The sequence below is a fragment of the Volvox carteri genome (genome assembly GCF_000143455.1).
Source record: "Volvox carteri f. nagariensis unplaced genomic scaffold VOLCAscaffold_23, whole genome shotgun sequence".
NCBI lineage: Eukaryota > Viridiplantae > Chlorophyta > Chlorophyceae > Chlamydomonadales > Volvocaceae > Volvox > Volvox carteri.
In genome coordinates, this window is record NW_003307566.1 from 1,564,121 (window position 1) to 1,581,129 (window position 17,009).

Genomic DNA, 17,009 nt, shown 5'->3' on the forward strand with positions numbered 1-17,009 from the left:
GAGCCCGGCTTGGACAACACAGGACAGTTGGGGAAGTCGTTATGGGTTTGGGTTGTAAATGACAATTCCTGCGGTTCTCGCCAGATGGAGCTCTCTGCTTTTCCTGGGAAGTCGCCATTGTGCTTCAACAGCCCACCTTCCCCTGTACTGTGCAGCTTCGGCGACGAGACGCGAAGTGAGCCGCGGCTACTGGTGGCGACGTGTCATCCCTGGATATTGCAGCAGGTGCGCGGTGTGATGATAATGCAAGCTGTGTTGTGTGTGTAAGTGCAGCTGTTATAATAGGGGATGGGCGTTTCCGGGTTGCCTAGGTCGCCATACGTGTGCTGCGTGATGCGCACTGAGCAGCGCCCTTCCTGCCATTCTTCCTGTCTGCCCTGCACCTGCATTGGCGTTCGTATTCGGTGTTTGGCCACTGGCGCTCTCGTTTGGGTAGTTTCTAGGTTTGCGTCTCCTTTGCTTAATCCCCAGTGCCTTGGCTTTTGCCCCGCGGAGAGGGCTTAAACGTGAATAACTTCGGTGAATGTGCCTTGGTTAGCCCTCTTTAGTTGTTGCTCCCTGTGCTTCCCTGTTACTCCCTGCTTCCCTTGTTGCTTACATTCCGTACGACTCTTGTCCTGCTTGGCGAAGTCCATGGTGCGTCGGATAGTTTCTCCTGTTTTAGAGCTGTCCCGCCTTTGACGACTACTCTGTTTCATGTCACTGTGAAGGAATAAGTGGCCCTCTGTCCTTGTCCTCTGAATTAAGATTCAGGAGCCCAGCACACCAGTCGCACCGCGAATCACCAGTGTGCACCCTCGGGTCGTGGCATCACCTCCGCCCTCGCCGTCTAGCCGCAGCAATGCAGCGCCCACGCCGCAGGCCATGAACATGGTCGTCTCCGTTCTGTGGCCAACGTCAAGTCCTTATGGTGGCGCTGGCTTGGGCAGCAGCAGTGGCGGCAACTCGGCAGCAACGGCAGGTGGAAACGTGTACGGGAACCCTTCCCGGGAAATCGTCCTGCGATCCCAGGGCCTTTATCTTCCCGTAGTGGTAGACAATGGCGACGACATGGAGGTCACCACCGGCGGTGCAGCGCATGCCGACGCATCTCCCTTCTGGCGTTCTGACAGCTCCAACGCGCCCGACGTCGCGCCGCGCCAGCGCTTTACTTACAACGTGCAGGTCTCCGGTCTGCCGCCCTGCACGGGCCTGCTGCTTGCGGAGGCGCGCCTGGATGGACGGTCTTCGTCCCAGCCGGTGCCCATTTTGATTGTAGACGATGTACGGGTGTCAGACGAGCTATTTGCAGCGTTTGTGAACTGGGCCGGCAGCGACAGCGAGCTGGACGCGCTGACTGTGGACCTGGCCACGTTTCTCAGCGAGGCCGCGGGCACGCGCGCGTGTCCGCTGTTGTGCACTGGCAACACCTGGCACATCTGGCGACTGAGCCACATGGGGAATCACTTGCTCCAGTACACACTGGCCTGCGGCTGGCAACACACTGCCAAGCGGATCAGGTGAGATTGTTTGTTTTTCCATATACATGTTAAGGTGGGAAGCCATGTTAGGATGGGAAGAAGGCAGATGAGGCAGATGGCATGTATCGCTTTAGGACTGGTGGGGGGTTGGGGCACCTAAACGGAAAAGTCACAGCTTTCAAGTGGGCCTGAGCACCCGTAACTTCGAGCTGTGGATTTGAGCAATTGGTGTAGATTTGGCGGGAGCTGGGAAACGTAGCCAACTTGCAGCAGTAAGATGGTCGCTGCCATGTTGTAGGTGCCTTGATATCAATGGATGCTATCAATGATGATGCAATGGGGTCTGCTAGTTTAGGCGCTTCAAGCACTTCCGGATGTTCGAAATTGCAGACGTCGTCGGTGCAGCACATTGTCCAGTCTCAAGGTACAGGGGTCAAGGGCCTTAGATTGGTTTCGGTGCTGTTTCCTGATGCACACTTAAGCCAGTATCCTTGAACTAGTTTCCCGTGCGCATACAAGCCACCGTGATAATGTGGCGATAATGTCCCCTTTTTTAACTGTTCCGGGCTACAGGATGGAAATGCAGGTGCTGTCACAGATGCCGGCTACCGGACCGTCCTGCGCCAGCGACACCATTGCCCTAGCAACAGCGTCTAACGGCGATGCAATCCAGCCTTTAGCATCAGGGGCCTGCAAGGCGCCAGCTTCCCACGCCCATGCTGAATCCGCTACCTCCCAGGAGCCGGCTCCGGACAGTGCAGGGGCTGCCCAGTGCGGCGCAGCCTCCAAAGCGGCAATTGGCGAAGGCTTCGGCGCCAGTAGCTTGGGGGCGTCGGTAGAAGTGGCGAGACGGCATGTCATCGGGGCTTGTGATCGGGCTGGCGTGCTCGTCAGCCAAGAACGCACCGAAGCCCGACAGGATCAAGGAGCGCCATTCAGTGCCGGCGGATCGGCAGCGTGTGGGGTGTGGTGGAACGTGGTCCGAAGCTGCGTTCGGAGTACGCTGCTTATAGGAGAGATCCCTTGGGGAATGTAAGTTCCTTGGACTTGCAGGTCGGCATTGCTGTGGCGGTATTGGGGACGTCCACGCCGCTGCTAGGCTGTTGCTGTGTGTTGTGTACGCCGCTGGGCTACGGCAACATAGTTGGATGCATCGGCATATCCCGTTTTGCGTAACACTGCCTGGATACGCCCTGACATGTCCTGTTGACAAGTTGAGCTCAGCCGGTAACGTGTTGGCTAACGAGGGAGCGGATAATGTGCGATAATGTGCTGATCCATTTTGCATTTGGATATAGTTGTAGCTCTTTTTCATAAGGTCTGCTGCCGTGTCTGCCGCGTATTCGCCAAAGCGCAGGTGCGCAATACCATGGTGCTGTGTTTGTTTCTTGGCATCCCGTAAGTGGGCACCGCTTATACCCTTCTAGATTCGTGTATGTCACGGACAGCTTGCCCTGCCTTATCCTGCTGCAGAGTGATTATGGAGCTGGGGGTGCACCTGTTTCCCCATGTTTGGCGTGGCGTACCGCCGGGAATTGGGGCGTTGCTGGTTGGATGTGCCGGCGTCTTGGCGGGCGCGTTGTACCTGCAAAGGCTTAACTGCAAGGAGCTGTCGAAGATGTGCTCGCTGCAGCCGCGGCTAACGCTGTACCTGCTGGCCCGGTCCCTCCAAGGCCTGCTGAGCTTGGCGTCGCCAGCAGCCATGCTCGCCTATGAGCGGGGCGTTGGCTTTCTCCTAATGGAAGGCATTGCTCGATCCGCTGTCCTAATGGTAAGTCGACCGCTGTGTGTCAATCCCATTGGCTGGCTACTGCATGAGCTGGTGCCCAATTGCATTGCACCACCCCTGGAGGTGCTAAAAGATATTCGTTGCAGCCACCCTCAACAGGCGTCCAACTTGGGATCTAGGACACTGATTGCAAAATATGCTGGGTGGCATTGGGAAGGCACAATCCCATTCTATTGGCTGTCGGAACATTGGGAACTGACATAAGAAGGGAACAGAATCTGTGGAATGCTCTGCATGCACAGCACAGCTGCACAGGCAGAGGTTTTGGGAAGGCCTGCAGTGTGGATAAGGATCTCACGGGTGCCGTGTCCTTTATTTTCACCCCAAATGTTCAGCCCAGCGGTCCAAAAGGCCTTGGAGGAGGTTTTTGAGTAGGGTTATGTTGGGGAAACCCTGCGGGGCGGCCACAGCGGGGCCTGGCCAACACCAGAACGGATGAGCCCGCAAAATTGTAGTTTCAATTTGGAGTGTAAGGCTCTTCATTCAATTTCCAGGTAGAGGCCAAGTCTATAAACCCAGGGCCAGAAGGCGGGCTGAAGGATGCTTTGAGACCGAAGGATGCTAGTTCGGAACAGGACCACACGCGTCGGCTGCATCCTCGTTTCGCTTTTTGACCTGATAAGTCTATTAAGCCGATGGACATTTCGACGATGGATCATTCATTTAAAAATGGGGTCCCAGCTTTTTTTGCGCCACCTGGACAGCACGCGAGTGCTGACGTTAGCCTATGCCGTTTGCCCACTTCTCCGATTGCTGCGTTTGACCCCCTGTGTTTCTTCCAAAAGGTTGAATCGGCAGCGGCGGCTCGTATTGAAGTGATGAAGTTTGCTCTGTATGTCTTGTTGCGGAGCAGCACCCTCACGCCTTGGGTGGCTACTGCTCGCGCGGCCATGGTTGCGGGGCTGTCGCTGGCAACGTCGTTCATCTGCAATCGACTGGATGGGGCCCGCTGGGGCCCGCATGACGTGCCGCTGCGCAAGTGATCATCGGGCCGAGTGCAACTATCATCTTGATCGTATTCAGCGTCTGCTACCAAGTGATCAACATTTTCTGGCTTAGCTATGGGTTCGACGCGTAAGTGCGGCCATCGCTGCACTACAATGACTCAGCTGAACGGGGTAAAAGCTGGCTTGGGTTGATTTGGGTTGGGTTGGGTTGAAGAGTGGAAAATACATGTATGTACGTGAGGCGACGCAACCAGTTCTTGCATGCAGAACGGTGCAGTATCTCAAGCGCTGCCCTGAGTCGAAATGGCGGCCAGTGGTAAGCATACCGAAGGAGAGTCCGGAGGCCGGGGGCCGCGCCCGGCCTCCGTAGGCCTCCGTCCTGTGTAGGATGTGGGCTTTCAAGAATTTCAACCTCGAACAACAAATAAGCTCGTCTGCATTGTGATGAGGTTCTTGTGTATTGATGTGTCTTGTATTGGCGTCCGCAAATTCGCACAGCATTACTCGTCTATTCAGGATGATTGGCAAGCCTCTTGTCCATATATAAACTTGTAGCTTTTTCTTCCTCTTTCATCTTGCGCGCATGGAGTTCAGCGTGACGTTTCGTATATAAATATATTAATGATATGCTAGGTGCAGTAGTGTCGCCGTGGACAGACCGCCAAGGAGGAGACAATTGGTCGGGACGACGCGATGGAATTGTATGTTTTGAGTACATATGTGTGTGTGTGTTTTGCACGGTCGTGGGGGTGCGTACTCCGTACCTGCAAACCGCCCAATACGAGCCGAGGGCACAAGGCTGCCAAATCGCCTTTAAGCACCATCATACCCCGCACTTTAGACAAAGCAAATGATAAAGGAGACTAACGACCAAAGGGAATGATAGGGTTGCGGTGGGACCACATACGTTCTAGCCGTGCTTTTCATCTTTCATTATGGCTATCAGTGCCACAGCAGGGGCATACTCGCTCCTCCCTACATAACGCTGTTCCTTGCGCGCTCTGTTCGCCGCCAAAGCCCAACAGCAAAGCCTAAACTGCATAAGCTTGCGATTCGCTGAACGCGGGATAAATGTTGCGGTACTCGGAAGCACCTCCTTCCTGCCCGCTTCCTATGCTTATTTCGCCATGTGGATTCCCGGTTGCTTACCGTCTGACGGGAACACGTCTGGCTGGACGTCCAGACGCGTAAGTTACCAGCCGCTCATCAACCCAGTGAATGTAAGACAACCAAACAAATAAGCCAAGGATGCCATCGGGTTCTACTGCGTAAGGCGGTTGTGGACGCCGTAGAGGCTCACCGGTTGGGTCTCGGCTTATGTACGATTTTTAATAAAGGAATGTGCGTTGGCATGTCTCATCAGCAAGGCAACTGCGAATTAACTTGATGGGCAGGCATGGTGGGCTTGACCAGAAAAATGGAATGTTGCTTGGCTCGGCATATCAGGGGTTGAACGTGTCTGTCAGGATCTGCCTTGTTTTGGAGATGGAGGAGAAATTGCTTCTAGTTTCTCCATGGGAGCCAATCTTTGGAAAAAAAGTGGTTTTCTGTCATTCGAAGGTGGTTTGCTGCAACTTGCCGTGGCCACCGCTACCTTAGCCACTGGACGCCAAATTGGGCAACGGCGGTTTACGTGCGCCACCGTTACGAGCAGACGTATCACTGGGAGTCAGGCTCGCATGAAAGTCATGCTGCAGAGCATCAAGACAGGTGAAACTGTGGCCTCGTTGGCGTGTAGCCTTTCTAGGATGTATGTCTCTCCCAGCTCCTCGGGCTGCGGTAAGGCTATTAGCGAGAGGAGCACCTTGACACAACGCCGCGTGCGATTCAGAAGTGCGTACCTTCATGAACGAAGATAATTTCTAATATTTGCCTGGTTTTTGAGCTATTGGCTATTTTCATTTGCGGCGTGGGTCCCGGTGCTAAGGCCCGTGGGTCAGTGACAAAGAGTCGCACGCTTGTTGCCATGCTAAAACGGGCGTTGATTAGACGTAGACCACAATATGGGCTCATGTCACAGGTTTTGTCCTTGGAAGGATAACAATTTGGTGAACGCCATAAACTACGGACAGAATAATTTCGCCCAAATCTCGGAATCACTACGGCGAAGTCTGTACAAATAACTAAACCACTTATGTTCTGTGATTCACCTCTTCCTAGCTAAAAGACAGATGTGGCTGGCCCTCATACGCTGCAGTGCTTACGAACGGGGAAAGGGGGTATTACAAGGACCAGTATTGCATTCTTTGTATTTCAAACCCTATGCAAATGCACTTAGATGACGATTAAACATTCAGTTGCTCCAACACCTCGGCGAAATGAGTTTTTCTGGAATGTAGTTCTACTGTTTGTCTTAACCTACCTGGAGGTCTTTGGTTACGTTCAGGTATAAAAGTTGCGTGGCTTGGTTTTCTTGGGCTTCGCCTGTTATCGTAGAGCTAGTGATGTCGCTTACCGCGACAATGAAGGCTGAACCCGGGCTTGCTTCTGCCTCAAGCCATCATCGTCTACTGTGACAGACGATTTCCGAAATCTCATGAAAGCATACCTCGTATATAGCGACGATGGAATGCAAATTTAGGATGTTTTCAGTGACAGACGTTGGCGTGTCAGACTCAGGAGCCTCCGACGCAAGATGTTCTTGATCTTCTCGCCTTTTAAAGGAAACAGCTTGATCTCGATTTGGATTTCTCCCCTTCTGTGTTCGACAGCTTGCAAAGCCGTTCTGCTCAGGCGAGCCTCACACGCTGCCGGAGAGCTACCTCACGGACCACTACCCCTGCGATGGCTCCCTTGTGGACAAAGTCCTTTACCTCGCCGCACGGCCCTGGCGCGTATACTCGGTAAGCACATCCTTTTATGTCGTGCGAATGACTTCCGTCGCCACCACAGGTAGCCCCATCGCCACCACCACCATTAGAGTAGTATCATCCTCTGCCGTCTTGTAACGCCCCGACCGCCAGCATGACAACCCACTGCCTGCACCCCAGGACTACTTGCGGCTTCAGCATCAGGATTCCTGGGTTAGCGCCTCCGCCCTATGCATGCTGCTGCGGTTGTTGCTGGCGCTGCTATGGCCCGCCTTCACGCGGTTCAAGTGGGTCACAGTAGCCCATCGGATTGTGGCGCCCCTCACACTCCTGGGATGGGTTCTCAAGCACCGACAGGTGCGCCAGGCGGCATTTGGAAGGAACCAAAATTATGCAGCAGCCTTGCCTTAGCTGTGTGGGCATGAGGACAACGGTTTCGGCCGCAGTGCCGTCTTTCCCACGGCCGCCCGGCGGCGTGCAGCGGGGCCCCCAATACTTCAGACGTCAGTAGGTGATCCTTTGCTACTCGTGCAAGATTCCGCCCCAGCCCCCAAGGGGGACCCCAGGCTGTCATGATCGGACTCGATTACCATAATCACGATGCAATCAGTACAATATACGTTCGTTTCTTTCCGACGCAAGCAGCACGGTGTACCGGCTGTACGCTTCGGCCACCACCTGTGCAATGTGCATGTGTGTTAATGGTCGCTTTGCGTTGGGCATCCCAGTGTCGCCGTGGCTATACAAGGATTGGAATAAAGGGATTGGAGCATGCAGGGATTATGCCGTCCGGGTCCGCGTCCAATGGATTGTGGGCCGTGGGTTTCCCGAGCTGGAAGACCACGGGCATGTCCTCAAGGTTTCAAACGAGCTGGGAGCTTTACAGGCAGGCGTCAGAGGCCGGGCACCCGTTTCATCTAATATTATGTATGCCCGGGCTCAGAAATGCCTGCCAAGCGTCTAGATTTTTATGACGCGCTGCGGATGCCAAAACGCGGAATCGGCAGACCGGCAGAAATGCCTTAACCGCAATTCCCTACGCCCCCTCTTCATTCGTCTGTGGCCCATCTTTACCCCCTCGCCATACTCCAGGCTCCGGCCACCACCGTATGTCTACCGTATGGCTTGCCATCCCCTATTACCACCCACCTTGGAAACTTGACATGCCAAGGCTGTAGTAGGCTGTTTAGCCAAGCTGTAGTTGTTTACCAAACAACGAGTCGTCATGTGCCTTCGATACGGCGCCCCGCAGGAGCCGTCGGTGCTGGCGCTCTGGTTCGTCCGCAGCTGGCCGCTCCTGGACTGCGCCTATGTGCTGGTGTTCCCGGTAAAAGGGGGGCGATGTGAGCCTAGTACAGAGAGGGGGTGTACGTCGGGATTTTAGGGTTCTCACTGTGCTACGGGAGGAGTGCATTGTTCGTGTCCCATTTCGTGGCCGCAAGGGACCCGCTGTTGCCTGTAATGAGTACGCGGTAAGAGTTTCTATGAGAGGGCAGCCAGTCACGTCAGGTGGCGGTTGTGTCCTCATCTGCATTTGCAATTGCGTGGGTAGGGGCGCCAAGGGCAAGGGCGAGAAGGGGGCAGTGGTCCTCAAACGCAAACCGAGTGTGGAAGCGGCTGTTGTTTTACAAGAGCCGCGCAACCTCGGCACAAAGGCCCCTGGGGAGAACATGCTCCGTCCCGGCCACTTGCATGACCGACGTGTGCTCCCTCCCAGCCCAGGCTGACCCTTTCTGTCCCACTCTTCTGCCTTGATTTGTAGACTACACCGGGTCTGGAAGCCATGTACGCAGTTTCGAGCTTCGTCATCAGTGCCCTGCTCGGCGTCCACCTCTATGCTCGGCGGCTCGACCTCGTCTACACGCTGGCAACGTGCGTCATCTCGTCGGCCTGGATACAGTACGTGCTCGTGTGTTGGCGGAAGACACCGGTGGACAACGACGATTGCTTGGGCCGGCGCCGGCGCCGGCTGCTTGACGGCGACGGTGGCGGCCGGAGCGGTGAGGTTGCGTTTGACGGACAAGGTGACCACCGCGGTAGGTGCGGCAACAGCTGTGATGGAGCTGCTACGGTGGCGGCAGTGGTGGCGCCGTTGGTTGGTCAGTATGATGGAGAAAGCACGGACAAGGCTTCGGGGCGATACTCTGAGGAGTTTATCGTGCAGCGGATAGGGGACAGGGCGGGACAAGCAGAGGAGGCGCCGCGAAAACAGCAGCAACCGCAGCCGTCGCAGCAATGCGCCAAGGATCTTCAGCCCGCATACGAGACCCCCCCCGTTCCCGATGGCGATTGCGGTCCTAGAAAGGCCAATGGCGGCGGCTGCGGCGGTGGTGCCGATTTCGACACAGGGCCCGCTGAAAGCGGTGTGCTGCCGATACGGTATACGGCTCCCACCACTGGCGCGGTACGGCGGCGCTACCGCAGAGCGCCGTCGATTGCATGGATTTCGGGCGGAGAAGTGGGTACTACCCACTACTGGACCCATGGCATCGACACAGCTGTGCCCCAGAAGCCATTGAAGCGGGCTGCAAACGCAGCGGCAGGAGCGGCTGGTATTGATGACAACGACGCTTTTGACACCGCGACGGCGCAGCAAGGCGCGACGGCGGCGGCGGCTTCTTGCCTGGTGCCAGCGCCGAAGCCGCGGTCATGTTACGTCCCGGTCGTGCGGTTGGTCCGCCTGCAGTTGAAGATTCACGGCGCTGACCCAGATCAAGTCCAGGAGGGCTACGAGAGCCGAATTTCGCATATTGTGGCGGCGGCGGGCTACGAGTTGGATTCCGTGTACATGCGACAGGGATGCATCGAGCTGGTGCGGGAGTCAGGCAGGGTTGGGTTGGCTGGTTTTGCCCGTTGGCTGGATATTACCTTGACCCGACTGCTGCGAGGCGGCCTAGGTGACGGATTCGTCCTAGGTGACGGACTCCTCCTCGGCGTGCGTCTTGTAGGAACAGATTGGTGGCTGTATGTGTGTATGTATGTGCATCTGTGTGCTGCACAGCCTGCTTTCATGGGCTAAATGCTTAAGGCGTCCCTGCATGCATCGTTTAGGGTACGGACATCGTGTACGGACATCGCGTCACATCGCGCCACGCCACGCTGCATTGCGCACCCGCCGCGCCTCTGCAGGTGATCAACGCGCACGCCTGGCAACAGGATCTCAGGGTGGCTGAAACCGGACAGGGGGCTGCAGCCACAGAGGCGGGAGCTGCCGTTGCTGCGGCAGCGGCGATGATGGAACAGGGAGAGCCGGCGGAAGGGTCAGCTGCTTCTGCCGCCCCTTCTGCTGCCGTTGCTGCCGGCGGCGGCGGCGTGGCACAGCTCGTTGGCGGCCTCGACGAAACCTCCACCGGCGAGGTGCCTCACGGCAGCGGCCGTCGGCTTTCCCTACGTAGCGGCGGCGGTGGCGTTGGCAACAGCAGCGCAGTGTTGAGAAGAATTGTTGTGGTTGATGTTAGGGCGGCCGCAGCTGCTGCGTCGCGTCGTGGCAGTGGTGGCAACGGTGCGGAAAGTGGGTCATCCGGCAGCACAGCATTGCGACAACGGGACACGTCCAACAGCTCGCCCGCTGTGGCGCCGCCGCCGCCGCCTCTACCGCCGCCGCCGCAGCAGTCCTTGCCGGAGACTGGCGCCGGAGATGCTGGCCCAGAGCAGTGGGATCTATCCCGTGATGTCGATATTGGTGCCATTATCCGGGCCCTACGTCTCGACCTCCAACAGCCCGATTTTCCGGTTATCGCAGATGGTGGCGAAGACGGCTCCAGCCAGACTGGTGGGGACAAGCATTCACCTTCGGTGCACGACAGCGTTGACGGCTCCGGCGTCGTCGCTGCAGCTGCCGAGCGGCCGCTGCCCCCGCCAGCAACAACAGCTGCCATCGGCGCTCGGCGCGTAGGTGGGCCCTGGACACAGCCGGCGGCGCTGCTGCTGCGTGCTCCGCCACAATCGTACCACACGCCGCAACCGCAACCGCAGCTTTCGGATCCGCGGGCGCGCTTTCAAAGGTGGTGGAATGTTTGGGTCCGCAGTAATACCTCCGTGCTGTGTGTGTGCGTATGTATGTATGTGTATGTGTTACACCCCCTGGAGTTGCATTACTCTCCAAAGGTGTAACAACGATGTCCCAATATTCCCTCCTTGCAGAAAGCCTGCAGAAAGGCTGCATCTGCAGTTATGTGCGGTCTGGTCCTCGATCCTTCCCAGGCGCCGCATCCCGGGCCGCACTAGCCTGTTAACACACATACGCATACCAGCGCACGCGCTGTTAATACATGGGCCCGCTTGCTTTGTTTGCTAATTAGGCTATTGGGCCAGTAGGTCGTGTTATTAGGAGTATTTTACTTGAGACTGTAGCTCCTTTCGTAGTCTGTGGTTGGCCTACCTGGCCACTCACACCGCCCAGCAATCCGTATCCACAACAGCGCCTCAGGCTATCCCTCCTTCCTCTTATGCCCTTCTCCTTGTCACCAGCTATTTCACCATGTCACTCAGCACTCAGCAACTACGCGGGAGTATACTTGATGCAGTGACGTTTCTCTGGTGTGCAATACTCGCTACATCCTACCCACGCGGCTCAGTTCCTTGAACCGTGCAAACAAGCTCACATGGCTGCGTGCTTTCATCCCTTGCGGCAACGCAATCCAAGTTGCGTAGCAGGGCAGGGCAGTAGCTAACAGATCGGGCTTATGTATGCGGTGGAGCAAGGTTTTCTCACATCGTTCCTTAAAAATAATTGGTTAAGAAAGGCCGGCCGCATTCTTTATAACTCATGCAGGGCTTCCTCCAGGTCGTCCTCAGAGGCCCTTGCCCAGCGCGCCCAGCAGGCGACGGGCTCAATTCTTGGTTCTCCACCATGCTCCCGTCCTGCCGCCCCGGGCGCCGCGGCAGCTGCAGCCGCCGCCGCCGCCGCTACTACCGTCCCGGATATCAACATGCAAAGTGCAGCGGCGCCAGCGGCGGAGCCTTGGCAGGTGTTGCGGTCACAGAGGCCTGCTGCTGCTGCTGCTGCTGCAGCCGCTGCGGCTGGCCTCGCTGGCTCAGCCGCGGCCACCGCCTCTGCGCCGTCTCGCGAGTTCCCGTTCACGTTGGCAGTGGTACCCGAGGTTCCTGCAGTCCAGTCCATCCAAGTATGGCCCCGCGTCCTTTGCCCGGCTGCTCGCAGCTTCAGCTCCCTTGGCGCTGCCGGTGGTGGGAGCGGCAGAGGTTCTGCCTCCGGCGCTCCGGAGGGCACGGTGTTCGGGCCCTTTCACCTGGATGTCATGGTGCGGTGGCGTCCAGTGGCGCAGAATGGCGTTTGCGACAGCGGTGCCGGCAGTAATGGCGCAGCAGCAGTCGCATCGTCGCAGCGCGCGTGTTCTCCCGACCAGCTGCAACTACTGCTCCGCTCCAGAGGACTCCACTTGCCAGCACGAGTGCTACAGGTCACGCAGGTTTCCCCGGTGGCGTCGGCGGCATCAGCGCGGCCATCGGCGGCGCCGTCCGCGCTAACAGAGTCCGTGGGCGGCACCGCTGCCGCCGCCAGTGGTTGTCAAGGCGGCGGCGCCGCCGGTAATATTCGCTGGTGCGAGGATGAAGGCGGCGGCGCTGCACCGCTGGAGACGGCGTGTACGGCATTGCTGTACAGCCTTGAGGTGCCGTATTTGCCGGTCAGACCGGGATTGCTGCTGATGGACGTGCTCGGCGTGGCGGCGGTGCCTGTGGCGTTGCTGCATGACCCAGAGGTGGCGGCGGAGCTGCAGGTGCGGCGGTGGGGGGGGAGGTCCCATGGGGGGGAGGTCCACATGCGCCTCCCCCCCACTGTTTGTTGGACCTGGGATGCTGAACCATATATAATGCCGCGCTCATCGTACTGCGTGATTTAGTTCGTTCGAGCATTCGGATGACTGTTTTCACACAGGATATGATATGTATGCTTTACCCGAAACTGGCCACGGCGGAAAACGTGTAAGGTGATGTGTACGGGGGGGTTCTTCAGGTTCTGGGTCTTAGAGGATCTGAGGGCGGGTCTACGGGATATCTCTGTCCGCGCGCATGGGGGCGCCTTGGTCCAGCCCAGCCCTCGCAGGACGACGTTTGTGCGGTGCCCCTCCCCTTCCCTCCCCTCCAGTAGTCGCTCTGGCAGTTGGTGCTTTGAACGTCGGCACTTGTTTCCTCGTTGACTTTGCTGCCCGTATACATTTCCCCTGCATTGCGGACCACAATGTCTTTTCCGGGGCGTTTCCTGGGCCGCGTAACTGTTGGGCGCCATCTGCCATGGTGGTGGCAAGCCGGCCGGACGATCGCAGTCGAAATGAGACGATATCCCTGAAGCGTCTACTCCCTCATTGCCCGTACTCGTTCCGTTTTTGGCGTGACCTCCGTGGCAAGGCAATCTTAGCTCTTTTCTTACCACCGGCTCGACCGCCTCTGCAAGTTTTGCTTTTAAATGTCTGTTTCCCTTTCTGTTTCACTTCTCGCCAATTGGTCTCCTTGCGTCGGTGTCCGGGCAGGCAGCGATTGAGCGCTGGGAGGGTCGCGCGGATGAAATGGAAGACCTGCTGTACGACATCTCCACGTACGTGCATGGCGTCGCAGATGCAAAGGACCTGGGGGCAGCAGCGGCAGCGGCGGCGGCGGCTGCAACCAGTGCGGCAGCGGACGGGCGGGATGGCAGGGGACGCCGTTCATGCCACTCAGGACCCTCCTTGCCGTTGAGCTCAAGGCAAGATACAGCTTGTCTGTGTGTGTGTATGTCGCTGTGTGTGTGTATGTGTCGCTGTGTGTCGGGCACGCGGGGCCGCGGTCGCTGCTACGGGATCATGCCGGGACAGAAGACGACGAGGACGACGTTGGAGACGCCGATCTAGCAGCAGGGACACAGAGGGGGTGTGTCCTATCGGACCAGACCAACTGCCAGTATTTTGATAGGCGGAAACAGATACCCGAGTATTAATCGTTTACTGAGCGGTGCCGCCGGCACGGCTTTTGGGAGCGGGAGTGTGATTACTGGTTAGGCGGGTTGCCTTCTATCCGCCTCCACTCCAGGGGATTGAAGTCCCGGGGGTTTGCATCCGGGGGCTTTGCTTCCAGTGCCGCGCGCCTGGTTTCAGGGGCCCGGGTGGTAGCTTGAGACGGAGGACGCGGCGGGGAGGTGTCCGGAGTTGCGCAGGGCCTGGCGATGCGGCGTGCGGCTGGGTTAAGATGCCAGTCGGTTGAGCCAGGTCCTTGCCTTTAGCGGCCAGGCTCATACCTTTAGTGGGCACCACTGGCACGGGCAGCTGGGCTTTTACCATCCAAACGCACGAGTTACCATAAGCCCTTTCTGCCCTTGCCCCTGCCCCTGCCTCGTACCCAACTACACGCCACGTTTTTACATGAGGGTATGTTCTCCTGCCCTTACTTGACACCGCTGCCTGGCCCTCGGACGTTCACAGTTAGTGTCTATCACTTGTATGCCCCTGTGTACATCTCCCTGCCCTCCCAGCCCTTCCCTCGTTCGTGGTTCGTCTTTCCCTCCCAGCCCTCCCGTACAGAACCCACGTATCCATAATCCTACATGCACTGCAGGGTCATCTGTCTGGGCTATCATCTGCTGAACTTCTCAATCCGCAGCGGCTGGAGTGCCTTCAGCTCCATGCTGCAAGACCAGCTGAGCGCCGCTATCGGCATGCCGCCGGCGCAGCCGCCAGCGCAGGCACTGGCAACGGCAGCGGCGGCCTCGGCGGCTGTGACGTCGGGGCAGCATCCCACGCCTGTCGGAGGTTGTGCTGACGGCCCTGGCGGTGAAGGCGCAGGTGACGGTGGTTGCGCCGCTGGTGGGACAGCGATTAGCAGCAACACCTCGCCTGGATGTGACTTGCCGGTTCGACGGCAGGCAGGCAAGCCGCCGATAAAGCAACAACAGCAGCAGCATCTTCAACAGCAGCAACAGCAGCGGCAGCGGTGCCGAGTGTCTGCGGCAGTGGACTGGGTAGCGGCGCTGTTGGAATCCCCGCGCGGTTGCGACGAGGAGGATTTCCGCAGCTACAAGGCCTTTTGGCGCGCGGCGCAGGCGTATGTCATGTAAGGCGGTTAGGTTCGTCGTGAGGACCTCAAGGGCGGGGAGGAGCAGCAGGAGGCCGTGCGCGGGTATTGGCCAAAGGCCCAAAGGGCGTGATGGGGGTGATTCCGATGTGGAAGCATGTGGGACACATGGCGGTGATGTATATAGACGATGTGGGGAGGACAGAAGGAGCCGCAGCGCAGGGACGTCCTGGGGCCGCGGCCACCGTAGTGTAGGGCTCCGAATGCAAACTGGCTGGTAGAGCACCCTGCCCTGCCCTGCCCTGCCCCCCGCACGAAAGTACCCTAGGACTGCTGGCAATACCTCTCGAACCCGGCATCCGAGCGCGCTACCACACTAAACTTTTCCCTAAGCTCCCGTGTCTGCAGCAGCCGCTGTACCTAACCCCTAAACCCCCTCCCTCGCCCTGGGGCATGCTCTACAAGTCAATGGATGGAAACCCTGGCCTTCCTGATGGTGCTGTGGCGGCTGCTGCGCGAGTGGCGATTTGGGTCCGGATCCCTGGAGCCGACTACCTTCACCGCCGCAGTGAGCGCGTTGGGCACCGCGCCGGGCCTGGCCAGCACGGCGGCCTGGCTGGTGCTGCCCAGGGAGATGTGGATGCGTGTTGCGGGCCGCTGCGTCATCATGCGCCAGGTGGGATGTGTGTGTATGTGTATGTGTGATGCAGGCCTTACATAATTCGCCTATGATGACGCGGCGCTCGATTTGTCCATGGTGCCTATGTGAGTTTGTGTATGTATGTATATATGTGTGTGTGAGAATGTTTGTTTCGATAAACACAGAGGGGTCCTGTCGGCCAACTGGCCACTGCATTTCGAATACACGATGAACCTGCATCCCCTCCTCTTCATCACATTTGAGCTACAGCTACTTCAGCTACTACTTCGTTTGGAAGGGAAACATGGCTTACATGTGGGACGCACAGAGCCCCGCTGTCGTGTTGAGTTCGTGGCGACCTGCCGCATCCGGGGTTGTGGTGGCGGGTTGTGGTGGCTGCGGTTCCGCCCTGCGTATGGCCGTGCTCGTATGGCCGTCACATGTGGGGCCGTCCAGGCTTCAGTTCATCCCTCCATAAGCACCCAGCCCAGTGTTAAGTTAAGCCACCCAGCCGCTGCGGTGAAGAGGGCTCGCGGGTCCCGCTGCTCCGTGCATATGCGTCCCCTCCATGGTCGCTGATGTTACTGCTGCTGCTGCTACTGCTTCTGTGCTACTGCTACTCCCAGATACAGAAACTATGGGGCTAGAGATTTAATGGAGGTTGTTTATGTGTCTTTCAACGTAGTAACGGCGACGGTGATGCTTACGTGGTTCAAATCCCCAGAAATAATTATGATCCCCCCAAACCTATCTATTTTCCTAATAAAAACCGAAGAAACATTTTATTTGCTGCTGCTGCTGTTGTGACAGGCCAGCCACTGCCTAGCGAAGCTGCTCCTGGGCTGGTCCCCCTGGCGGCCGTTGCCCTGCGTCAGCAAGTACGAGCAGGGGTTGGCGGTGTGGCTGCTCGAGGGCGTGGTGCTGCCGGGAGCTAGCCTGGTTAGTGGGGGGAGAGAGAGGGGGAGGCGGAGGAGGAGGAGGTGGTGGTGGTGGTGGTGATGTGGGCATGGCGAGGACCGTGGTTGAGAAGGGGATGGGGGTTTTGAGGCAGCGGCAGCGATGGAGTCTGCGGGCCAAGGTATGGGTTAAGGGGGGAAGGACTCTACGGGCCCCGGCGCACACTGTTGCCCACACGGCTGCCCACCAGCGGCGCTTCCTCGGCCCTTCTCTTTTTGTCCTTGTCACTCTGCCCTTCTGTCCATGTCCTTTGCGCGTTTCCTTATTGCCACTCGCAACGACACCGTGGGCAGTCGTCCCACCCGTTCTTGGGTACACCGCATTCCTGCGGGCCCCGCAAACATGTGCTGATGCTGCTGATGCTGCTGGTGCTGGTGCTGCTGATGCATCACGTCAGTTTTCACT